Source organism: Nuphar pumila, chromosome 3 (assembly GCF_984573655.1).
Source record: "Nuphar pumila chromosome 3, dmNupPumi1.hap1.1, whole genome shotgun sequence".
NCBI lineage: Eukaryota > Viridiplantae > Streptophyta > Magnoliopsida > Nymphaeales > Nymphaeaceae > Nuphar > Nuphar pumila.
Window position 1 is genome coordinate 96440999 of NC_143251.1, and position 27690 is coordinate 96468688.

Consider the following 27690-nt stretch of genomic DNA (forward strand, 5'->3'; position numbering starts at 1 on the left):
AGCCTACACTCTTAGGCTATCTTCCAAAATTCAATGTATATCTTCAATTTTTACAAAATATTTTAGAATTAACTAAGTAAATTACAAGAATATTCACGGTCATAGTCGGAATATGTGGTAATCTGTTAACACCCCAAATTTTTACCCTCATCTAGTGTTTATATATTTCATGTGTCATTGCATATCATTGCATGCATTTAGCATACCATTTCATTACATTGCATAGCATTGTATGTCATCACATCTCATTTTCGAGATCCAGCACTCATGTTTTCAAAATATTTAATTCAGATTCGAATTTTAAAACTTTTCTTTCAAAATCTATTTTAAAACCTGGGTTTTTAATCAACATTCTGTCATTTGCCACCCCCCAGGACCTTATATTTTGAAATGTTTTTCTCAGAAAACAATCTGGATTCGTTTTAAACTCAATTTTCAAATGATTTCAATTCTCAGATGAGACCTAGTTAGGTGGTGTCGCTTCTGGATTCCTTCACTTATCAAATTTCTCAAAAATTTCAGAGTCCTAGTTGGATCAAGACTCTATCTTTTTATCTTTTTACCTTTCTAAAATATTTTCAAAATTCCATTTTGATTTTAAACCAGTTATGGTCATATCCCTTGTCCATTTCCTCCATTTTGGCCAAAACCTTAGAGTCCTAGTTGGATCAGGACTCTTTTTCCAGAGTCCTAGTCGGATCAGAACTCTACTCTTTACTACATTTTCTACCTATTGTTGGAGAAAACCTTTCAAAATCTTTCGTTTTGGCCAAAATCCCAGAGTCCTAGTTGGATTAGGACTCTTCTTCAATAATCCCAGTCGAATTAGGACTCTTCTTCAGAGTTTCAGTCGGATTAGGACTCTGTCTTTTGTCACTATTTTTACCTATTTTTAACCAAATCTTTCAAAATGAGTAAAAAACTCAGAGTTTCAGTCTAAACAGGACTCTGTTTGAAGAGTCCTAGTTGGATCAAGACTCTGACCCTGATTTCAATTTTGAGAGAATCTTTCAAAAATCCTTTTATTTATCCTTTCAGGAATCAAAATTGTTATATCTTTATCATGGAATTTCAAAATTATGAGGTTTTATCCCAGAGTCCTGATCGAATCAGGACTCTATCCAAAGTTTGTTTTCTCACTTCATTTTCACTGGTTTTCAAAAGCTTTGTTTAAATCTCATCATTTGTTTCTTAGAAAACAAAAAATTTTCAAAGTCCTAGTCGAAGTAGGATTCCTCCTTAGAGTCCTAATCAGATCAGAATTCTGAACCAAACTTCAATTTTATCTTGTTTTCACTTGTTTTTTAAAATCCTTTCATTTGTTTTCTCAGAAAATCTAAAATTATGAGAGTCCTAGTCCAATCAGGACTCTGTCCCCAGAGTCCCAGTTGGATCAAGACTCTGTTTTGATTTCAATATTCGTTATTGTTTTCACAAGTTCTTTTGTTTGTTTTTCAGAAAATACCAAAAAAATCTAGAGTTTTAGTCCGATCAGGATTTTGTCCCAGAGACCTAATCCTATCAGGAGTCTGTTCTGAAGTCTATTTTTACTTTTGTTTTCATTCATTTTCATTTATTTTTCAAAAATTAGGTCATTTTGTAGAGTCCCAGTTGATTCAGGACTCTATCTCAGAGTTTCAGTTGAGTTAGGACTCTAACCCTGACTGTGTTTTCTGACTTATTTTTTTACTAGTTCTGATAAAATCTTTCAAAAACTCCTTCAATTGGCTTTTAAAATCTAAAATTTCAGAGTTCTAAAATTTCAGGACTCTAGTCCAGAGTTCCAGTTCGCTTAGAACTCTATTTTCAAGCCTTCAAATTTTATTTATTGATTTTAACCCCTTTTCAAAGCTATTTTCAGTCTTTATTTCAAAATTTCAAAACTTCGATGTGAGCCCCCCTCAGTTGGCGCCATATCCAGAGGAGTTCTGACTCCGTCAAGACTCTGTACCATTTCAAAACTTTCAATCTCAAAGTCTACTTTTGAATCTCTTTTGAAAAACCTCTCATTTTCAAGTTTTAAAATCATTTTTGAAAAACTCAAGTGGGGTCCACTCGGGGTGGCGCCACATTTGAAGAAGTCAAGGTTAGACTAGGGTTAGTCATTGTCTTAGTTAGGTTAGGGGTTTATAGGAGTCAAAAGCAATTTTAAAAATCCATTTTATTTAAGTTTTGAACCATTGGTTTTTAAAAGTTTTAAATTCAAGTTTTAAAAACCAAATGTGGGTCCATACTAGGTGGTGCCACATTTGGACTTTCTAGGGTTTAATTAGGTGTTAATTAGGGTTTAGTTAGAGTTCATTTAGGGTTAGGAAACCACAAAAAATCTTCCTCCCTTGGTGGTTTTAGATAGAGTTTGAAAAAGTCAAAATTAGGTATTAATTAGTCCTAATTACATGGGTTTTGAAAAACTATAAAAATGGGTCTTTAGAGGGGAAAAAGGAGGCTGTTTTTCTCTCAAATTTTCGTGGTCTACCTCCTATCTCCAGCACCTCTTCTTCCTCCATTGAAGCTGCAACCCCAAGGTGAATTTTATTTTATTATTTTTTATTAGTTTTTTATGATTTTATATTAGATTTCACCATGGAACCCCTTGTGTTCATGGATTTAACCATGGATTCAACCTCAAGAACCTCAAGTTCAATTCAAGAAGATGATCTAACCCTATTCCATGCTGTTTTACATGATTCTAATCCATTAGAATTGTTTATTGCATTGTTTTTAATATTCTTAACCAAGAAAACATGAGATTTATCTGATTAAATGGATTAAATCCATGGTTTCAAGGGTAAAAGCAATTTTAACCATGGATTCCCTGTGTTTTATTTATTTTTTTAGCATATTAATGTTTATTACATGTGTTTCATAACCAAAATCAATTTTGCTTTGTTGTTTAGATAAATTTTTATGGTTTTCATGGATAAATCATATTTTTTTTAGTGTTTCTTAGATTTTTGCATATTTTAATTTCAGATCAGTAGAAAGCATGTTAGTTCATATTGAAATATTCATTAAAAATTCTTTTTTTTTATATGTTGTTCATGAATATGTCAGTAAGCTACTGTAAAAAAAATCACACATTTTTGGATTCGGAAACCCTGTTAATAAAATACAAAGTCAAATCGTGATTTCTGTTGATTAAAATCGTTGTTTAAATTCAAGCATAACTTGCAGATGTGTTATTTCTTTCATCTTATATTCGATTCAAGATCCGTAAAGTGCAGTGGCTTCGAATTGATGTAGGATATTTACTGTAAAATTTTCATAATTTTTTGCCTCTGTTTGTTATTTTTCCTTTGTCAGAAAGTCGGATCCATCTTTTAAAACTCGTTATGATTTATTAAAACCCTAATCCGACTTGTGCTGATCATAGATCTCAAACCGTAGATTGGATTCATGATCTGTAAAAAAAAAGTTCATTATTTTTCTAATTACTGTTTGTTGCTAAATTTTCAGAAATTTTTGATGAAAGCTGCTATTTGTTTCTGTATTTTCAACCGGAAGTACATGTTTTAATCAATTTTAGATTCATTATATTTAAGTCCAGATTGCCGGAAGGGTATCTCTATCATCGAAGATGATTTTTCCGATCTGTAAAAATGAGATTCTTTGATTTTATGTCTAGAAAATTTTCATGGTGAATTGACCCCTGATTCGGGACTAACACTGAAACTGGTTTGTGACCATGGGTAAAAATAGCATATTTTAGGGTTTTAATACAATTTTTGAATTGGAATAATGTCAAAAATATATTTATATGGTTCCAATATGATTTTAGGGTGATAACAAGTGCAGGCATCGATTTTGTATCAATTTTGAAATCCATTTGATGCTTGAATGAATTAAATTGCAAAACAGGGTACCCGCAGGATCCCGAAACATTGCCAAAATCATGATTTTCATGATATTTCTTGATTTTCGTGTATAAGTTCATGTATTTAGGGTTTATTCATGTTTAGAATCATATTAGGATGATTCATGGTCGAATTTGTGTTTATTTTAATCCTAAACCTGAAGTTTTTTCCAAAATTTATTTATGAAAACCCTGATTTCAAGGCCATAGTCTTGCTATCAGGGGCAATTTGGTTATTTGACCTAAATTTTGAAATTTTAAAACCCTAATTTTCATATTTTTAATCATATCATGTCATCTTTGGTTCAATTTATCCTCATTTGAATTTCAAAACTTGCATTTTACAAAATATCTTTCTGAAAACCCTGGTTTCAAGGCCATAGTCTTGCTATCAGGGGTATTTTGGTCATTTTGACCATAATTTCGAATTTTCAAATCTCATTTTCATATTTATTCTATTTTATTTCATATTTAATTATGTTTATCTTAGGGAATCATGGAAAAAGACTTATATCTAGCAAAATCGAGTAATTTCCATATATTACTGGATAAATCTAGAAAAACCAACATATCTGCACTAACAAGTTTTCTAGTTTTGCAGGGATATTGAAGACTTTGTTTTTATGTATTTAAATTCAGTTAGTGATGTAAATTAAATGTAAACTTTGGAATAAGAATTTCAATTTCTGCTTAGATTAGGATTTGCATATCATATAGTTTAATTCTGTAAATTTTAATATCTGATGAATGCATCATTCATGCATATATTTTTACAAATCCACCATGGTCTACACGAATGGCACGTGCACTAGCTCTTATGGAGTTGACAAATTAGGTGGAGTTCATATTTATGACCATAGTTAGAATACGAATGAGACCCAGATTTGTGATCTTCGTATTAGCCACATTCAGCCTACACTCTTAGGCTAACTTCAAAATGCACTGCATTTCTCAAAAATACAAAAGGGTTTTCTCAATTCCTCAAAATCAAGTCTTTCAAATCCATATTCATTCATTTCATTCATTTGCAAATTTCAATTTCAATTCAGAGAAATCGATTTTCTCAAAATTTTCTAAGTCTTATTCAGAAATTGATTTTCTCAAAACTCTGAGCTTTTAAATGGCATTTCAAGTATTTATCAAGTTCAAATCATGATTTTCCAAGTTATATATTCAATTTCAAAGTTTAAATTTAGAAAAATCAGGTTTTCTAAAGTTACTTGAAATTCCTCAGAAACCCATTTTCACAAAACACTTGGATTCTTTAGAAATCAATTTTCATTTTCCCCAAAAATATTCTTTCACCATGATTCAAGATTTTTCAAGTAACATCTTTTCCAAGAATTTTTCAAGTATTTCAAATATTCAAAGCAAACATCATGTTTCAAATATGCATTTTCAGAAAATTCATAGCACATGCCTGATTCTTTGTGCATTTAAGAAATAGAACACAATTTAGACAAGTTGAGCAAAGCTAAGCACACTTTTGATCCTTGGTTCAATTACCCCTGGTAAAGGCGCCAAGAACGGTTGAACCTCGTACCGACAGGCGAGTCCCATTCTTCGGAATTATCCCGCATTTTAAAAATGGAGGCAAGTTATTTTCAAAATCTTTTTCAAAGGTCAGTTTGACTTGCAAAACTAAAATTTTGCGATGATAACATAATCTTACCTTAGTTTAATTTTAAAATTGCATATTTTCTTGAAAAGATGTTTTCATAAAAAGACATTCGTTCATTCAGGATAGTTTACATCATGAAATCATATGCATTTCTAAAAAAACTCCATTTTAGGGCAATCGATTTCTCAAGATGCTCTGAAAATATTTTCAAAAGATTGATTTTTCCAAGCTATGTTTCCCACGATTTTCTCAGAAAGTATTCCTTTCTTAGAATTCATTTTCAATATTTTCAAATGAGGCCTCAAAAAATCAAAATCGTTTTTCAAGTCTTTAATGCTACAACTCTCGACATTTCAATTTCCTAAGATTTGATGTATTTTCTCAAAAGAGTTTTCCTATAAATCTTCAATCATTTTCCAAAGAAAATTTTCAAAGTTGGAGTTTTCCTGACAAGCATTTTCCCTTCAAGTGTTTGCCTTTTCTCAAGAATTCCTTTCTATTTTCTCAAAAATCTCATTCCTTCATGATTTTCTCACATCTTTAGAGGTTTTCTTAAGATTTTCAACTCCTGTTATCAGAGTTTTTCGGAGAAATTGATTTTCATCTTTTGCCTTAGAAACATTTTTCCAACTCAAAAATATTTTGCAAGCATACATCATGTTTTTCAACTTGCATTTTACAAAATTTCATAGCACATGCCTGAATTCTCTGTGCATTTAGGATAGAACACGATTTTGATAATTTAGCTAAGTCAAGCACACATTTGATCCTTGGTTCGATTACCCCTGTTAAAGGCGGCAGGAATGGTCGAACCTCGTACCGACAGGTCGAGTCCCATTCCACGGAATATTTCCCACAATTTCAAAACGGAGGCAAGTATTTTCAAAATAATTTTCAAACTCTGGTCAAGTTTGACTCGCAGGGTCTTTTCCCCTCTCTCTCGCAGAGAAGGAAAAAAATTTGGGAGCATAACAGGTTTGGCGACCGGATGGGACATGTCCTCGTCGGATCCAAGTGTGCTTGACTTACTTCAATTAGCAAAACTGTGTTCTCAAAATGTCGACTCTTTACTTTTTGATATATGTGAACCTAAGAGCCTAGATTCTGAACCTAGCTGACATTGACTGCATATAGCCTAGGCATGGTTTGGTACGACCAGATTGAGGAGATATTTTCATGCTCACATAGACTTAGGTCTAAATACAACTCTCCTCAATTTAGGATTTGAATGCAAACAATGTATGCTTCTTCAAAGATTTTCAAAACTCTATCTCTTTTAGATTTTAGAGCCTTCTATTTCTTGCATGTGATCATTTTTTCAAACCTCCCTTACCTATCTTTACCCGGTCTTCACGTTTCTGGGCTCTCTTCCAGAAGCCTAGTTCGGGACAAAGCCTCACAACTAGGCCACTTATTTGGGTTAACGCCCCCCTATCACGTACTAAGGGCCACAGTCCGAAGTATATCGGTAGCCGCTCAAGGATGTTGGGAAAACTGAAGCCTAGAACCGGAGTTGGAAATTATATGCCACGTACCTCAGATTTTGGTTCAGGTATATCGACATAACTAGATTGGATAAAGATGATCTGAACTTAGAGTTAGGATTAAGATCCTACAACTGTTTTCAAAATGATGCATCTAGAGTCAGTCTTTTAGGGAGTGCTGTATGTGCATGATGTGATTGTATGTACTTTATTTTCTCAATTCCTCATATTTTCCATATTAGGCCATTTTCCAAATATCCTTATTTTTCCATTTTCATGAAACATTCCTCTTATTTTCTACAAACCCTGGATGATTTTTCCAAACCATCTACTTTTTTCTCAAAACTCCAGGTGATTTTCCATTCTTCCGTTCTACTGGACCTCGAATTTCCAGCTTCATTTTATCCTGCCTGCAATTTTCTAAAATCATATGTTTTTCTCTCATTGTTTTCTTGGATTCTCAATCCTTTTGTCTATTTGATGCTTCAACTTATTTTCCTTGGACATACCTTGATTATTGCAAGGGAAATTGTTTATCCACCTTCCCTATTACCATCTCCTTATTCTAAATCCATTTGCGGATTATTTTTCCAAGAGATATCTCTTTCCTTCAAAAAATGGTATTTTCCTCGTGGTTGACGACCTCGCCTAGGTAACAAGGCACATTTTTTGTTGTTTATTTCTCTTGCAAAGAATGACAACACAATTGTCGTGATTTCAGCGGCGACTCCATCCCTAGTAATGAGATATTATTCCAATTGTCTACCATATCGTCAATAATCATTTTCCTTCCAATCAAAAAATTTCCTCAGAGTCTAATCAAGACTTTATTCTGCAGAGAGTCTTCGCAACATTTGATGGTTCAGACAAGGTGAGGGAAGAAAACTGCACCAATTAAGCGTATTATCTACTGCTCAGCTTCAGAAGAAGAGATGGACTCGTCAAGATCAGTCAGGAGTCAGGGTCAGCAAGAAGATGATGGCATAGATCCTCAGATGTATGTCATGTTCCAAAAAATGATGAAGAAGATGATGAGTGAGCAGGCTAGCACCAGCTCAGACAAAAATCCATTCAGTCAGAGAATTAGAGATCGGGTGGCCAAGAAATCAACCAAGTCTTCTAAGAAACATGTTCAATCAGAAGACACTTCAGAAGAATCAACAGATGATACTGTTGAAGATTGCAAGATTGTCCAGAAACTTACTCACAACCCAAAAGTTCAAGCAGTGACAGATCCATTTCAAGCACAGTTCAAAGAAACGGCTAGAGTAGTATAAGATCTACAAGCCTGCGACAAGGGCAAGAAAGTCTTTACCAGTGAGGATTTTTACGACGGTTTAGAAGGGGATGAAAATATGGAGAATCTTTTTCGTAAGTTCATCAAATTCGACGGTTCTGGTGATCCCAAAGCCCACCTCGCCATGTTCTTCGCCGAGTGCTCCAAATTCAAGAAAGACAATAGGGCCCTATTTCTCTGTTTTCCTCGCAGCCTGGAAGGCACAGCCGCCAAGTGGTACGCCGAGCATATCAATCCAATCGAACTACGAGAGTACGATAAGGTGGTCAACCTATTCATTGAGCGATTTTTGTTCAACACTTAAGCGTTACCAACGTTAAATCACCTTTGTAATCTGAAGGAGGGAGATAGTGAAAAAGCCAGAGACTTCATTCGCAGATGGAGAGAGACCTGCAATAAAATGAGGAGCCCGATTTCAAAGGAGCATGCACTCCAAATTATTCTGAACAACTTTTCACAACCTTTAAGGAGTCTTATTTCTACCTCATCGTCCAAGTCTTTTATTGAACTTACTGAACGAGCCGAATGGCTCGAGATGAGAATGGAGAATGGGGTCTATGAGGGCATTACTATTACAAGAAGTCAAGATGCCAAGAAGAAGACTCACTTCACTTTTTCGGCCAATAATAGCAAAGGCAACAAGAATAATCATGGTAGCAGTTTGGAGAGATTCAAAAGGCAAAAATGGAAGGACATCAACAATGATAAACCTCTCCAATCCAGCCCTCAGCATAAGGAGAAAGATCAGGAAAAACCAAAGCGCAAAGACTGGAGTACTGATCGAGAATTCACCGCTCTGGATCAGACACTCGAAAGTATCCTAGAATATATGCTTGCGAAAGACATTGTCCGATTGCCTAAAGTCGCTGATCCCCCAGCAATTATGGGCAGATTCAAAGAACAGTTTTGCAAATTTCATTGAGCAGTAGGACACGATACAGAAAAATGCTTCGTCCTTAAGAACATCGTTCAAGACTGCATTGACAAGAAGCTTCTCATTGAAGATGAAAAGGAGGACCAACCATCCTGACTAAGATTCTTCCATACTCATTCCAGAAGCTGACAATGCCAGCACTTTCCCATTTCTCATCTTGTTTTTATTATTTCGAAAGAATAATGTAATCCCATTTTCTTTCCTTGATTTTAAAACATCAATAAAACCATCAAATTTCCTAATAGCTTGGTGCCATCTTATTTGCTTCTTCTTCCATTTCGTTATGTGTCTCTTGTGAGAAATAATCTTGAGGATGTCTCTTAGTCAAGAAGCCTGCCACTTTATTAATCGATTATCCTTCTTTTATTCAAAATCTTCCTCCCTAGTTACACTGGGGCATTTTTTTGAAAATTTATCTTTACCTCAAAACATCCTGTATGCAGGCAGGATAAACCAATCTCTCATTTTGCATGTATATGCACCCACTTGCATTAATTTTACATCTCATTTGCATCAATTTGCACTCATTCTTATTCATTTGCATTAAATTAACATCAAAATTCCCCTTCAGGTTATGAGATAAACCTGAATCATTTTCCATGATTTCCCCAAAATTCTTTAATTTCTATTCACTCCCCGTTCAGGATAAGGGGATAATCCTGAAATCAGACCACATAAAGCTAACTATGATGGTCCATTTAACCAACAAGTTGAACCAATTTTCTTCCCGGATAATCGTTCTTAATTGAACTGATATTGTTTCCAGTGAACCGATGATCGTTCTTAATTGAACTGATATTGTTCCCAGTGAACCGATGGTCGTTCTTAATCGAACTGATATTGTTCTCAGTGAACTGATGGTCATTCTTAATTGAATTGATATTGTTCCCAGTGAACCAATGGACGTTCTTAATTGAACTGATATTGTTCCCAGCGAATCAATGGTCGTTCTTAATTGAACTGATATGTTCCCAGCAAACCAATGATCGTTCTTAATTGAACTGATATTGTTCCCAGCGAACCGATGGTCGTTCTTAATTGAACTGATATTGTTCCCAGCAAACCGATGGTCGTTCTTAATTGAACTGATATTGTTCCCAACGAACCGATGGTCGTTCTTAATTGAACTGATATTGTTGCCAGCGAACCGATGGTCGTTCTTAATTGAACTGATATTGTTCCCAGCGAACCGATGGTCGTTCTTAATTGAACTGATATTGTTCCCAGCGAACCGATGGTCGTTCTTAATTGAACTGATATTGTTCTTAGCGAACCGATGGTCGTTCTTAATTGAACTGATATTGTTCCCAGTGAACCGATGGTCGTTCTTAATTGAACTGATTACGGGAGTTTTCAAGATTCCTTCCCTTCTTTTTATAATTTGAGAATGCAAGCTCTCGGATTCACACACTTCCCTGTGTCCCCACTGTCCCACCATAGACAGTCCCATTTCGGTTCGAGGTCGAACCCCCAATCATTTTTTAGAAAAAGGAAATTTCAAAAGCTGATTTTAGTCTCAGAAATGAGGCACCCAAGATCAATCCCTTTTCAAGCTTTAGGGACCCCATTTTCCTTCCTTTTGCAAAACCCCTGTCGGATTTATTGTGCAAAATCCGAAGGTTCCATCATGGTTTCTTCTTACGAGGATTCCATTCATTTTCCGCCCGATCAGGTTAAGGGTACAAATCTGAGCCTCCTTTGATAATGTATTTCATTTCCCGCCAGATCAGGTTAAGGGTACAAACCTGAGCCTCATTTGATGAGGTATTCTATTTTCTGCCCAATCAGGTTAAGGGTACAAACCTGAGTCTCATTTCGATGAGATATTCCATTCCCCAATCAGGTCGAAGGTTAAACATGAGCCTCTTCCCATGCGAAGCATTTTCTGTCCCATCCAGGTTAAGGGCAAAAACCTGAACTTCACCGCCACAGAGCGAATCTATTCCTCTTCGTTCTCCATTTCATATCTACCATCTTCACCAGGGTAATATCTCTATACCCAGTCAGATCCTTCTAACTGGGGCATTTTTTTTATATATAACCCAAATTTGGTGTGTTTTTCTTTGCCACTAAGCTCGACCACAAGTCGACTTAGTAGCAAAGAGGGACATCTGAAAACACCCCAAATTTTCACTCACCTCCCCGACATTTCCACCAAACATCACAATTCATTCCCTGAGATCGTCAGAGGGCAAAATGGTCATTTTCTGAGCCTAGAACTTGCAAAAGTCCAAATTTCATCTGCAACTCTCAAAATTTCTCTATTTTAGCTCAGATTTTCAAAGTTTTATTCCTGACAGGAGACAGGAATCTCCAAATCCTGGTTCAGGATTGCATTTCATAAGACATGTCATTGCATATCATCACATGAGCATTTCACATCATGTCATTTTGAGGTCCAGAACTCTTGATTTTCAAAATTCTCAATCCAGGTTCAAGTTTTAACTTTTAAAATTGATTTCGAACCCCTGGGTCTTCAAAATTATCAATTCTTCCCATTTTACCCCCAGGACTCTGAACCTCAAAAGATTTTCTCAGCAAAATGATCTGAATAGTTTTTCAAATTTTACCAATTAGATCAGCTCCACCCAGAGATTCGTCACCCCATTCTCTCTCCTTCCACTCTCTACCACGCGCCACTCTCCTCTTCATTCATTGCCACTTGGCAATGTGGAGTCACCTTGAGGTGACGCCATATGCCCTTTTTCTCTCTCTTTCCACTCTCCACCATGCGCCACTCTCTCTCCTCTTCCTTGATTGCCACTTGTCAATGTGGAGCCTCCGCTGGAATGGCGCCACATGTCTTCAGTCTCTTTCCTTATTCCATGCCAAGTGTCACATGTCTACCCTCCTCATTTCTCTCTCCCTTGCCACATGGCACTCTGGGGCCACCCTGAGTCACCACATGTCCAGCTCTCCTTTCTCCAGAAAAAGTAGATTTGTCCCCCCTGAGGTGGCACCATCTGAGGTGCTTCCTCCTGCAGCTGACACATGTCAAGCTCTGCTCTCTTCAGAAAAAGCAAATGACACATGTCAAGCTCTGCTCTCTTCAAAAAAAGCAAATGACACATGTCAAGCTCTGCTCTTTTCAGAAAAAAGCAAATGACACATGTCAAGCTCTGCTCTCTTCAGAAAAAGCAAATGACACATGTCAAGATCTGCACTCTTCAGAAAAAAGCAAATGACACATGTCAAGCTCTGCTCTCTTCAGAAAAAGAAAATGCCACATGTCTCTCTCTGCTTCCTTCAGAAAAAGCAAAAATTCAAATATTCAAACTCCAGACTGAGGTGGTGCAAATCCAGAATTTACCTCCTTAATTTTATTTTTTATTTGATTTACAAAATAACAACCTTTGAAGTGGCACCACATGGGAGATTCCTGCAGAGAAAATCAAGCCAACTCTCCTTCAAAAATTTTCGAATTCTGCTGAGGTGTCATATTTACAAAATTGGTATTTTTATTCCAAAAATCTAAAATAGCATCCTCTGAGATGGCGCCACATGGAGGGTCTAAATTCATTCTGTTTGAATTTCAAATTTCTTCAAAAATTCTATAAATACCCTAGCCCACGCCCAGTCAAGGGAGAGCTCTCTTCCTAGATCTGGATTTCAACTCCATTTTGACCCTTCCTCCTCTGAATTCACACCCCCCCTTTGGTTCCATTTATTTTTTATTTTTATTTTTATTTTTTTTGCATCTGAAGCTCCAGAATACTAGAAGAACACAAGGTGAGTTCCAATCGAATTGATTTTATTGCAATCATGCTTTTGTTTCAATTCGCATGTCGAATCACATGGATTTTCGTTTTAAAGAAAGGGTTCATCCGAATGATGGATTGAACCATTCTCATAAAATAACATATATTAAAAATAATTATGCTTCCTTGATGATTTTCTAGCATTCATGCATTAGTTTGGTTTAGTTCATATTTTATTTCATTAATTTAGCATATTTCATGAGTTAATTAGACTTTTTTTAGTATTTATGTCAAGCATGCTCAAAATTTGTATGTCTCTGTTTTTGTCAGTCAGTCCATGCATCATTTTATGTTTTTATTTTTATCCAAAAATGCCAAAAAAATCATATTACATGTGAATAGCTGTCCTTGATAATCTGCAAAAAAATCAAAATTGTTTGAGTTCATTTGCTTTGTTCAAAATTCAAAATGCCAAAGGGTTTTAATACCCGGAAAGCATTCAGAATGTTGAATTTAGATTTGTAAAATTGAGATCTCCCTCATAAAAGATCCGATTTTCAATACAAAAAATTCCTTAGACTCGGAATTATGTCTAGTGTTTTGTTTGATTTTATCATATTTTTCTGAATTATTATCATACCTTTTAAAAATCTGAGAGCTTGGGACACGTGTCAGAGCCCCATTGGAGCCTCTGAGATTTTGAATCAGCTTGGGTCGATTAGTCCGCTCTGAATATAGCTCTAAATACAGATCTCTAAAAAATGAACTTTATGTTCTAGGTTTCCTATGTCTGATTCTAAAATTTTGTAATTTTTAGAACAGTGTGCATGCCTTTTTCGGATTTTTTATTTTTGTCTCCTGTTTTGGTATTCGTATTTGCTCTTCTGCTTTATGTATGCTCCATTGTATTTTTATTTCTATGTTAGTTGCGTAAATGCCGATTCCATACAAATGAAAGCTGTTCATATGCATGTCAGCAGTCTCCATTCTAATTTTCGAAAATTTTGGTAGTAAATTAGCATTTTTTACCCATTTTCACATCAAATCCTATTGATTTTAGTCTCGTTAGAACCAAATCTTTGCTACCGAACTCACCGTAGGTCAAATCCAGGGGCTGTAAAAACCAAAGATACTCATTTTCATGTCTTTTATCAACCTGCAAAATATCAAACATTTCTATGGTGGATTTTTGCATTATTGAGTTAAATGCTATGTTTGGTTCGTACCCGTAGGCGAAATTTGCTTATTTTAGGGTTTTCTTTAAAATTTTGCATCTAGGCCATGTCATTTCATGCATTTTATTATCCTATGATGTTTATAAGGGTATAGAGATACTTTCTACCGAATTTGGTATGATTTGAGAACCGTTTGATGACCGGTTTAACCGTATCATTAAATCAGGGTTCTCGCGGGACCCTGATCCAAGCGAAAAACAAGCGGAATTCATTATTTTGGCCAAATTTCAAAAGTTAATTCTGATTCTTACAGTTCCATCATATTTAGTAGCATATCATCATGCATTTCATCATCATTTGATTCCATTTGCATTTTAAAATCGAAATTTTTTGTCAAAACTCCTTAAAAAACCCTGATTTTAAAGGTATAACCTCAATATTAGGGGTATTTTGGTCATTTTAACCATAATTCCGAATTTCAAACTATTTATTACCTAATTTTCATGCATCTGCATCATTCAAATATCAAGGAAGTATGAAAATCAGGTTTATATCCAACTAAGTCCAATAATCTCAGGATATTATTGGAAAATCTTGGAAAAACCCACATATTTGAGCTAACCCCATTTCAAGTTTGACAGAGATATTCAAAGGAAGGAGCCAAAATCTGCAATTTTCTTTCTTTCATATTATTTAGTGATGTAATAATGTAAATTTTGGAATAAGAGATTTATTTTTCTGCTTAGTTTATGATGCATATCATATAGTTTAAATTTCTGCAATATCCTGATTATGTGATTCATGCATTTTTTTCAAAATCACTATGGATGTACACAAATGTGACGTGCACCAACTCTTAGGGAGTTGATGAACTCATTGGAGTCCATATTTATGGCCCTAGTCGGAATATGGACGAGACCCAGATTCAACATCTTTCTAGTAGTCACACCGAGCCTACACTCTTAGGCTATTTTCCAAAATTCACTGTATATCTTTATTTTTTATAAAATATTTTAGAATTAACTAAGTAAATTACAAGCATATTCACGGCCATAGTCGAAATATGTGGTAATCTTACCTTAGTTTAATTTTAAAATTACATATTTTCTTGAAAAGATGTTTTCATAAAAAGACATTCGTTCATTCAGGATAGTTCACATCATGAAATCATATGCATTTCTAAAAAAACTCCATTTCAAGGCAATTGATTTCTCAAGGTGCTTTGAAAATATTTTCAAAAGATTGATTTTTCCAAGCTATGTTTCCCATGATTTTCTCAGAAAGTATTCCTTTCTTAGAATTCATTTTCAATATTTTCAAATGAGGCCTCAAAAAATCAAAATCGTTTTTCTAGTCTTTAAAGCTATAACTCTCGAGATTTCAATTTCCAAAGATTTGATGTATTTTCTCAAAAGAGTTTTCCTATGAATCTTCAATCATTTTCCAAAGGAAATTTTTAAAGTTGGAGTTTTCCAGACAAGCATTTTCCCTTTAAGTGTTTGCCTTTTCTCAAGAATTCCTTTCTATTTTCTCGAAAATCTCATTCCTTCATGATTTCTCACATCTTTAGAGGTTTTCTTAAGATTTTCAACTCCTGTTATCAGAGTTTTCCTGAGAAATTGATTTCCATCTTTTGCCTTAGAAACATTTTTCCAACTCCAAAATATTTTCCAAGCATACATCATGTTTTTCAACTTGTATTTTACAAAATTTTATAGCACATGCCTGAATTGTTTGTGCATTTAAGATAAAACACAATTTTGATAATTTAGCTAAGTCAAGCACACATTTGATCCTTGGTTCGATTACCTTTGTTAAAGGCGGCAGGAACGATCGAACCTCGTACCGACAGGTCGAGTCCCATTCCACAAAATATTTCCCACAATTTCAAAACGGAGGTGAGTATTTTCAAAACAATTTTTAAACTCTGGTCAAGTTTGACTCGCAGGTTCTTTTCCCCTCTCTCTCGCAGGGAAGGAAAATTTTTTGCGATGATAACACCATGTTAGCAGCTTGATAGAGGTATTGTGCGCCGAGCATATTGCGCTTTGAAGGTAATTTTAGCATTTTTTTTTTGGTTCGTTAGATATAGAAATGGAAATTGCTGAAAGTTTAATTTGCTGAATGAAATATGTGCCTTTGAATATTTTGAAACATGAAGTAAGCTCATTGGTTATGAGTCCCAACCATTGCACTTTGGGAGTCAGCATGGTAAGAAATTGTTTGGGATTTTGGAACATATATCATCACCAGTATGAAACCCACGTCCAAAATAGTGATGTGCTTCTAATGTAATCCATGTGCGAGAATGTGCAAAGCTATTTATGGGAGGACATTTTTGTCAAACATATATCTATCTTTCAGAGACTCATTTTTACAGAAGAGATCACCAAAACATCCATATCGTTCATCGTCGAGTTCATTTCTTGCTGCAAAGTGATTCTATGTGCAGCTGAGGATACATCATCTCCAAGAAAATGAGCTCAATAGTAATGACAGCCCACTGCACCATTTTCCTCGGACTGAGGCTGATTCTTAGAGACTCTAGCAATGGTGCACTCTTGAGAATATGCTTCACAAACTTCAGCTCAGGCACTATCCCTTGAAAGGAGCCGATATGCTACATGATAAATCGCTTTTATGTATTTATCCTGAAGTATATCGAAGATTAGGCAACTATTTTTCCAACTGTGAAGTATGGTTTGCGAATAATGGAGGGTCCGACAATAGGAATAGATCAAATAAATGGACATCAACATCACCCCCTGTCTATGATGCAAAATATCTATGCTTGCTTTGGTATGGCGGCAACGATTGAAGATGATTATGGTGTCATGAATATAGCGATGTATACACAGAAGATAACCACCATAATCATCATTGAAGATTATACAAATCTTTTCTCACGGCGTGAAAAAACTACGTTATCAGCATCAAACACCATCTATCAAGCACAGGTAGAAGGAACACAGAAGAACAAAGAAAAAAAAATACAAGGAAGAAGAAGGAGAAGAAGAAGAAGACAAAGGCTGAGGAGAAAAAAGAAGAAGAAGAAACTGCGCTGCCGCAGAAAAGAGGAAGTGAGGTTAAATAGATTAGGGTTTTAGACCTGGACAACAGGTCGGGTAGGGTTTTATATATAGATCTATATTAGGGTTTTACATTTTGCAGGGTTTTACGCACGTGTACACAAATCGATATGATGTTTAGACTTAGTAAAGTACAATTCAATTTAAGTAACATTTGCAAACCATTGTAAGTAAATCACAATATTACATATCGATATCGTTCACATAGACAAACAAAGACATATCACTATCGCAGTTACTTCATAAATACAATTAGACATCCCGATAATTACCTACTGGTGATGATATCTATTTTTTTTTATGATGATGGTAATGTAAAAAAAGACTAAGTTTTTTCATAAATGATTGCGGTTGTAAATCACATCAATTTGTAGTTTTAAAGTTACTCATCTATTTGCAACTGTTACTAAAATATTGTTTTTGTATAAAACGTAAATCAGTATCATGCTGTAAATCACTTCGAATTTACCTTGATTTTTTTCATTGAATTTTACGTCAATTTGTAATTATGGGTTTAGGTGGGGGAGTGATTGGATTGGATTATACAACAATGTATATATTTGAAGGCTAGATGAGACAACGATTTGTCCGTGCACTTTTATCGCGATTTGTACTCATGCACATTGCGATTTTCATCCAGTTGTGATCGACATAGACGTCATTGTGTAGATCGCGATAGGACACTACATGGTATAACATCTTACAAATTGACACTACAAAACACATAATATCTTATAAATAGATATACATATCACAAATTATATTGTAAATCGATACAAAAATTCAGCATAATAGCTTACAAATCGACACTATAAAACACATAATATCTTACAAATTGATATACATATCACAAATTATATTACAAATCGATACAGAAATTCAACATAATAGCTTACAAATCGATACTACAACACACATAATATCTTACAAATCGATATACATATCACAAATTATATTATAAATTGATACAAAAATTTAGCATAATAGCTTACAAATCGACACTACAAAATACATAATATCTTACAAATCGATATACATATCGCAAAATATATTACAAATCGATACAAAAATTTAGCATAATAGCTTACAAATCAATATTAACAAACAAAACAATATCTCGCAAATCGGTAGTATGTTACTACAACCACGATTTGCGATACATTGCATATACTGAGTGAATGGACGATACCAGATGAGGTAGAGGCCCTTCCTCGCATCTGTAAACAAGCATTCTTGTCAACAAGTCCCAGCGTACAAATATCTTTAATTTTCCAACCGTCGAAAAGACAAGATCCACCTGCAATAACAAAACAATGCCTTAATGGCACTCACAATGACATATGTTCTTCAACACTAGCATGATGACATAGAAAGATACTCGTGATGCCTTAATGGCACTTGTTGGAATGTTTGTGCATCATTGATTTTTTCCATACTGCCTAACAAAAAAAAAAAAGAAGAGAAGGTTGTAAAAAAAGATGGCCGACAAATGCCCCTACGATGCCCACCAATGATCAAACTAGTCGATTGATTTATAGTTATCTCCATAAGGTAGGAACGAACTCGAGAATGATTTGTAACACAAGGTAGGAATGAGAAGACGACATTATGTTGTAACATAAGCTGAAAACCAAGATGAGAACTTGGACTCGAGATAACAACAAAGGGTGCTCTAGCGGCAGCAGACGACGATGAAGAGTGTGTCGTCAAAGGGAGCTCCTGTTACAGCAGATGGTGCAAACATAATGTTTGGACTTTGAAGAGTTAACATCATCCTCGACTTTTTGGATGGAGGACATTTTTGTTCTTTTCTCAAACCATCGTTTCCCTTTTTTGGATGGAGGACATTTTTGTCCTTTTCTTGAACCATCGTTTCATGGCGAGAATAGCAAGAAAGGGTATTTAAGTCTTTGCAACTGCATCGAACTTCGATGCTAAGTGATGTCGACACACATGGGGATATGAGCCCCATGTGCTTATATATGTGGTTCTCATTCAGACCCCCGAACATGCAATGTAGCAAACAATGCATCTTCAGGGGAGAACACACAACACCCTCCCCCCAAGGACCCACGATCAATAGGTGCTGATAATGTATTTGTTGGATCTTGGATTTGGATTCAGTGTGGTCATAGGTTTCACTCTAGAATTTAAAGTACCACATAAATATCTAAATATCAGATTGAATGTAATTAAAATCCCCATTAAAGGCTAGGGTAACACCTACCCAAGGAAGGTATTATATATCTCTATGGGTACTACAGGTAGAGAATTGATAAGGAATCTCCTGATTCCTGATGCAGGACGTTAATCACCTCTTCCATTCCTTTCTCCTTTGTCGGGTTGCCCTCACTGGGCACAACCTTCTCTTAGATTTCCTAGAACCTAGTTACCAGGCGGAAGGCTGCCGTACGACAACAATAAAGAAAAAATGAAGAGGGCACCCAAACCTGGTGGCCTTTGGTGTCGGCATCAGGTGTTGTGGATGACACTTTCCACCTATCGGTGGTCCCCTAGCCGCTATCGGGATAGAGGCTGCAATAGTGAAGTGAGGTGGCAAAAAAAAAAAAATCAAAACTCCCCCTGTGGCTGCGACCGACACCTCAAGCACACCCTATAGAGTCTACTAGAGCCGACTAGAACCTGGCCTCAGACGCTCTGCTCATGTGGTTCAAGGGTGAGTTCACAATAGCGAATGTCATTGTTGATGCACTCTGCCACCATCTTTGGTTTATCAACAACCTTGATCGATCGTCAACAGGAGTATGACCAAATCTTAGCCTCTATCCACCAGCACAAATGAATTAGAGAGCGAGGTTTCCTGTAAGGATTAGTAGGAGGAAACGATCAATTTACCATATCTTGATGACATTGATTTTGCTGAGGATCTTTCGGTTGAGCTTCACCTATATGATGGCCACCATCCTTGCTGGAAAAACACATATAGAGATTCAAAACCACACGCGCAGAGAGAGAGAGACCAGATTTGGCCCATAGGGGCCTTCCATGAGAGCAAATTGATGAAAATAGAACAATGGCATCTCATCTTTTATAACAAATGATGTTTTTATGACGTCGAGTTTCAGCTCTCAGGAAAGGGGCATCCACCCTCACCAACGACAAAGAAAGAGGGCGAAGGAGATCCCCTTGTGTCGGTGTCGGGTGGTGATGCAAGAGTCATGTGGTCATCCCGGAGCCACTGCCAACGAAGTTGGTGGTTCTCGAAGGAGGAAGCATTGAGAGGTGGTGCTTCCGTGAGAAGGGCGATCACCATGAGGCTCTTGAATGGCTCTTCCCACAAGAGATCTGCAAGAGTCTCGTCCGGTCTGACATCTATGGCGATGTGTCTAAGGATGGTAATAGGCAACACAGCTCGTCGAGCATCATAGCTCGGCTGATGGGCCTCGACATTTGGGGTTATGGATTTGTACAAGGGCTTTATACCCTCCATCACTTGGCAGGGCCCCTTCTTCGATCAACTTCTTCTCGGTCATCAAAAGCTCCTCCTCAATGAAAACTCCTTCTCCGACGGCTGAAGGCGGGAAGCTAAAACTGCTGTGCAATCATAATATCAGCTCATATGTCCCCCCTGAAGATGCACTGTTTGCTATAGTACATGTTTGGGGGTCCGAATGAGTGCCACATATATAAGCACATGGGGATCGTATCCCCATGTGTGTCGACATCAATTAGTATCAAAGTTCGGTGCGGTTGCAAAGACTTAAGTACCCTTTTCTGCCATTCTTGCCATGAAATAATGATTCAAGAAAAGGACAAAAATGTCCTCCATCTAAAAAAGTTAAACGATGGTTCGAGATCCTTCATCTAGAAAAGTGAAATACTGGTTTGAGAATGATGTTAACTCTTCAAAGTCTAAACGCTCCATTTTTGCCCTAAGCAGTAAACTTTTGCACCATCTGCTATAACAGGAGCTCCCTTTATCGTCATATGCTCCCACCTGACCCTCCTTTGTTGTAGTCTGCTTCTACCAGAGCACCCTTTGCCATCGTTTGCTACCGTCGGAGCACCCTTTACCATCATTTGCTACCGTCGGAACAACCTCTGTCGTCGTCTGCTACCACCAGAGCAACCTTTGCCTATGTCTGCTACTGTCAAAGCAACCTTTGCCATCGTTTGCTGTTGTCGGAGCATCCTTTGCCATCATTTGCGTAGTGGCAGCATCATTGTCACCATCAACTACATCTACTTTCTGAGTGTTTCTCCTCCACTGTCGGATTACCAAAACTCGTATCGTTTCAGTGAGTTTTATGTAAAGTTTCGTTATGCAAACAAATCGTTTTGTAAATCTGAATGCTAAATCTTACAACTGGTTTTTCTATTCATGCTAAATAACACCTATTTTTATACTGAAACAAATTGATTTGTACCTATCCACCTTATGGGCATCGAAAAACAATTAGCACGATTTGTTCTTATGAAGCATCAACGATTTATATGTTTGAAGCAATAACAATTTAATAAAATTACCATAATTTGTACTTAAGTTTGATAAATCATACAACATTGTTTACGTATGAAGCCCAAACGTTACAACGATATGTACTTATGAAGGTTGTGATTTTTACAACAATTTGTAAGTTTGAAGCAGTAACGATTTATACATTTAAAGCAGTAGCAATGTGTATTTATGAAGTTACCTCGATTTGTACTTAAGTTTGCTAAATCTTACAATGATGTTTACTTATGAAGCCAAATATTGTGATAATTTGTAATATTATATACTTGAGAAGGCAATTATAACATATAATGATGTGGTTAAATTTATGTGTTGTGCAGGTTAGCAATGTCCAAAGCTCGTCAGACAAGAAATCCCTTGCCATTCAATTTCATGAGAGTTACTGAAATGATCCGCCAGTCCCATCTATATGAGTGTTAATAAAGGTACCAAAATATAATAAAGATTAAGAATGATAAAGAAAGGGACAAAGCATTGGAATTGTATTATGTAGAGGATTATTCATCAGATATTGAGGCTGAAGAGCAAAGGAAGCATGAGGAAGAACTAAAGATGAAGAAGAAGAAGGAGGAGAGGTAAATGCAAAGGAAGAAGGAGGAGGAGAATGAAAAGCAAAGGCAAATGAAGAAGGAGGAGGAGAGGGAGAGGGAAAGGCAAAGGAAGAAGGAGGAGGAGGAGGAGGAGGAGGAGGAGAGGTGTGATCCTTGCAATTTTTTTTCTTTCCCTCTTTCCTTCTTTTCCTTTCAGCCCTTTTTCCCTTTTTGAAGAGGAAAAAGAAAGAAAGAAGAAAGAGAAAGAAACAAGGGAGGAAACTCTTTTGCAAGGTCTCACTTGACCTTTATTTGAAAAAATGATAGATTTTGAAAATTTACCCAACTCCGTTTTGAAATTTTTGCAGAAAAAATGGAGAGACGAGATTCGCTCGTCGGTACAAGGTTCAATCGTTCCTGGCGCCTTTACCAAAGGTAATTAAACCAAGGATCGAATCAATGCCTTTTGCTTTGCCTAAATTTGTCTAAGTGATTATTTCAAAAATCCTAAATGCACATTGAATGATGCTTGTGCAATGAGCTTTGAAAATAATGATTTAGAATATGATGCATGCTTTGGAAATATTTCAGAAATTTGGATGTTCCAAGTGATTTTGAAACAAGTTTAGAAAATATCCTTGAAGATGTGGTTTAGAAATTGAACTTGATTTGAAAAACTGAAATTTGAATCTAAACTTGGAATTTGAAGTGAATTTGAGATTTTGAAAAGGAAATTTGAAATTTGGAAGTTAAAATGGCAACTGAAATCAAAGGTTTGAAATAGAATTGAGATTTTGAGAGTTTCTGAAATTGAATTGAAAAGGAATATTTGAAATCAAAAATAGATATTGGAAAAGAATGAAAATGGAAAATAAAAGATTAAATTTTGAAATTGGAATTGAAAGATTTGAAACTGAGGTTTGGAATTGAAGTATAACATTGAAATTGGAAATGAATTTTGAAATTAGAATTTGAAACTAAAATAGGAATTTCGAAAATGAAATTAGACATTGGAAATTTAGAATTTTGAAATAAAACTTTAAAATTGGATTTTGAGACTAGGATTTGAATTTGGACTCAAAATTTGAAATCAAAATTTGAAATCAAAATGGAATTTGGAAATTGAATTTGAATTTTGAAATTGGAATTTGGAATTGATTTTGAAATTTGACATGGTCTATGAAATCAGAATAAAATTTGAAAATTGATTTAAAAATTCAAAGTAAATCTCAAAATTTGATTTGGAATCTCAAAATGAATTTCAAAACTTTGATTTAGAGTTGAATTAAAACTCAGGATTTGAAATGGAATTCAAAAATTTGAAATGGAAAAGAATTTGAATGAAATTTGGAATTAAAATGTGAAATTCATAAATGAGAATTGAAATTTGGAAATAAAATTTAAAACTGAATGGATTTGAGAATAAAAGGATAAATCTGAATTTATAAATGGAAGTTTAAAATGATTTTGAATCTTAAAAGTGAAAACTGTGTTTTTTGAAGATTTATTTCAAAAATCACATGGAATTTTGACGATGATTTGAAATAATTTGAAAAAGAATACAATTCTATCCTGAATGATGAATGCTTTGAAATTTATTTAAAAATTGAAATTTAAAAGCAAATTTTATTCTTTAATAGAATTAAAATAAGATTAAATCATAATACATTCATGACTATGGTCACAAATATATTATAATATAATCTTTATTTAAATTCTAATAAAGAATAAAATAAATTTTTGTGCCTTTATAGGATTTAAGATAAAATTAACATTTAATATATCCATGACTATGGGCACAAATATATCTCAAGTTAATTTACATCTTAAGTTCTAATAGAGAAAGAAAAAATATTTAGAAAAAATATGATGGAAATTAAATGTTATTCCATAAAAGATATAAATCCTAAGTATTGTTCACATTTTGACTATGACCATAAAAGTGAATCATTTACTTAGGATTATTTACCTCTTATTAGAAAGGTGCATGTGCCATTCGTGTTTCACCATCGTGAATTTTTGAAATAAAAATACGATGGGGCCAAGGGCAAAAAGGGAATTTTTAAAATTTTAAAAAATTCGAGGTGTTTATAGATGCCCCTCTTTGCTGCTAAGCCGGTTGAAAGCCGAGCCTAGTAGCAAAAAAAACACACCAAATTTTAAAAATGCCCCAGTCAGAAAATCTGAACTAGGTGTGGAAGAATTTGTTTTGTGAAAACAATTTTCAGGTTTAACACCTTATCCTGAATGACTTAAAAAACGATGAAATCTTTGAGAATGAAATAATTGGATAAAGAAAATTGAGGAAATCCCGACCAGTTGTATAAACTGGGTTTTGAAATCCCGACGAGATGTAAAAACTGGATTTTAAAATCCCGACCAGTAAAAACTGGATTTTAAAATCCCGACCAGTGAAAACTGGTTTTTGAAATCCTGACCAGTTATATAAACTGGATTTTAAAATCCTTACCAGTTATATAAACAGGATTTTAAAATCCTGACCAGTTGTATGAACTAGATTTTAAAATCCCGACCAGTTGTATAAACTGGATTTTAAAATCCCGACCAGTAAAACTAGATTTTGAAACCGTGATGGGACTTTGGGTGAATATCCCAAACTTGTGACAAAGAAAGATTTTGAGGAAGTCTCATGGTTGAGACAAAGATAATCTTTTAGAAATATTCAGGTTTAGCCCTTAACCTGGATGGGACCATAATATGTCAGAATGAAGTTTAGGTTTATCCCTTACCTGAGTAAAAAATGAAAACACCTCATCGGAATGAGAAAACATGATGGGACATTTTTGAAAAATACCTCGTGAGACGTAGCTCAGGTACAATTCTTACCTGAACGGATATGACAAACATGGATTCCACGTTAGGATGGGGGAAAACCATGATGAGACTGAAAGAAATACCTCATCAGAATGAGGCAACTGTTTTGAAGATGAGAGCCATGCTAGGTCGCATCAAGATAGACATTGAGTATTTATTTCATTTTTGAATAGCCATAAAATTTTGCTAATGAGATAACATTATAGTTGATTCAAATGCTTGAAAATGTGCACGTGTGTGCAAAAGATATTTCCCTTTTTACCTAGAGTATTTCCTTCAAATGAGGTTAACTCCTTGGATTCAAGAGTCAAATTCAAATTTTGGCGCTGATGATTTTCTTCAAGGAAGCTATCCATTTCCTTGATATGAAAACAAAATATTCTCAATCTCATAAAAGCAAGTAGTGAGAAGATATTGATAAAAGAATTTTGCATGAGAAAAGCTAATTCTCGGCAGTTTTGGCAATTTTGATATCTGAGATATACTTTTTGCACCTTTTGAGACATAGAATGAATTCTTTTGTTGGGGTTTGGCAAGAATTTCATTACATCAACCTTAAACTTGGAGATGCTCTGATTTTTCCTAAAAGAACACTTCATACGCCTTCAACTTGGAGATAATTAGGGTCTTTCTTGTCCCCAAAAATTGATAAAGATGTTTCTTTTGATCAAAATCTTTTGATAGTATGAATCAAATATCTTTTAGGGTTTGTTGGGAGGCTCATCACATCAGCCTTCAACTTGGCAATGGTTTGAACTTTCTCTTGAAGAACATGTCATATACTTCTTCGGCTTGGAGATATTCTGAATCTTCTTTGGCCCGGGGGGGTCTAACTCGCATATCAGTCTTCAACTTGATGATAGTTGAGAGATCCCTTTTGCAGATAATCAATTATACTTGCTTTATTGGGAAATTGAGTGGATTTTTATTGCTCAGAATATTTCCATTGCTTTCTTGCCAGAAGAATCACCTTTTAAAATGCACCATATCTATGATCAATATCAATTCACTTCTGACTTTTCAAAATCATTGAAATTTTCTTCGCTCATCATACTAAGGATATTTCTCTTATCCTTTTGGTTGATCAACAATAAAAAGGTTTGAATTTTGCCCTTTTTTACAAAAGCTTTACCTTTTTGGAAAAAATGCTAAAGGTAATCTGAGGTGATTCTTTTGTGTAGTAAAATATTGGAATCAACAAATATTTTTAGCAAATTGGCAAGATGTTCGAGAATTGTTTGTGAAACAATTACTCAACATCAATTTTGATGGGACCTTGGGCTGAAATTTGAATGAAATAATGTGAAAATTAGATTTTGGAAATCCTGACCAGTTATAGAAACTAGATTTTAATAATCTCGACCAGTGAAAACACTGGATTTTGAAATCCTGACCTATTGTAGAAACTGGATTTTGAAATCCCGACCAGTTGTAGAAACTGATTTTTGAAATCCTGACCAGTTATAAGAAACTGAATTTTGAAATCCCGACCAGTGAAAACACTGGATTTAGAAGTCCCGACTAGTTGTAGAAACTGGATTTTAAAATCTTGACCAGTGAAAACACTGGATTTTGAAATCCTGACCAGTTATATAAACTAGATTTTGAAATCTCGACCAGTTGTAAAAACTGTATTTTAAAATCCTGACTAGTTGTATAAACTGGATTTTGAAATCTCGAGCAGTGAAAACACTGGATTTTGAAATCCTGACCAGTTGTAAAAATTGAATTTTGAAATTCCGATCAGTGAAAACACTGGATTTTGAAATCCCGACCAGTTGTATAAACTGAATTTTAAAATCTCGACCAATTGTAAAAACTGTGAAATCCCGACCAGTTGTATAAACTGGATTTTGAAATCTCGACCATATATAAAAACTGGATTTTGAAATCCCGACCAGTGAAAACACTAGATTTTAAAATCCTTACCAGTTGTATAAACTGAATTTTGAAATCTCGACCAGTGAAAACACTGGATTTTGAAATCTCGACCAGTTATATAAACTGGATTTTGAAATCCCGACTAGTTGTAAAAATTGGATTTTGAAATCCCGACCAGTTGTATAAACTGAATTTTGATATCCCGACTAGTTGTATAAACTGGATTTTGAAATCTTGACCAGATGTAAAAACTAGATTTTGAAATCCCGACCAGTGAAAACACTAGATTTTAAAATCCCGACTAGTTGTATAATCTGGATTTTGAAATCCCGACCAGTGAAAACACTGGATTTTGAAATCTCGACCAGTTATATAAACTGGATTTTGAAATCCCGACCAGTGAAGACACTGGATTTTGAAAGACTGATCAGCGAGAGCTGAAACTTTTGATTTACTGACTAGCAAAAACTAGGACCTTTGATTGAATGACCAGCGAGAGCTGAGGCTTTTGATTGAATGACCAGCGAGAGCTGGGACCTTTGATTTACTGACCAGTGAGAACTGTAAGCTTTGATTTAATGACCAACGACAGCTAGAACCTTTGATTTAATGATCGGCAAAAGAGTTAAGACCTTTGATTTAATGACCAACGAAAGCTGGAACCTTTGATTTACTGACCAGTGAAAACTGACACCTTTGATTTATTGACCAGTGAAAACTAGGACCTTTGATTTAACAACCAACAAAAGTTGTATTTGATTTATAAGCTGAATTTGGAAAAATACTGGTGCTCTGAGAGCTTTTGATGATTGTGAT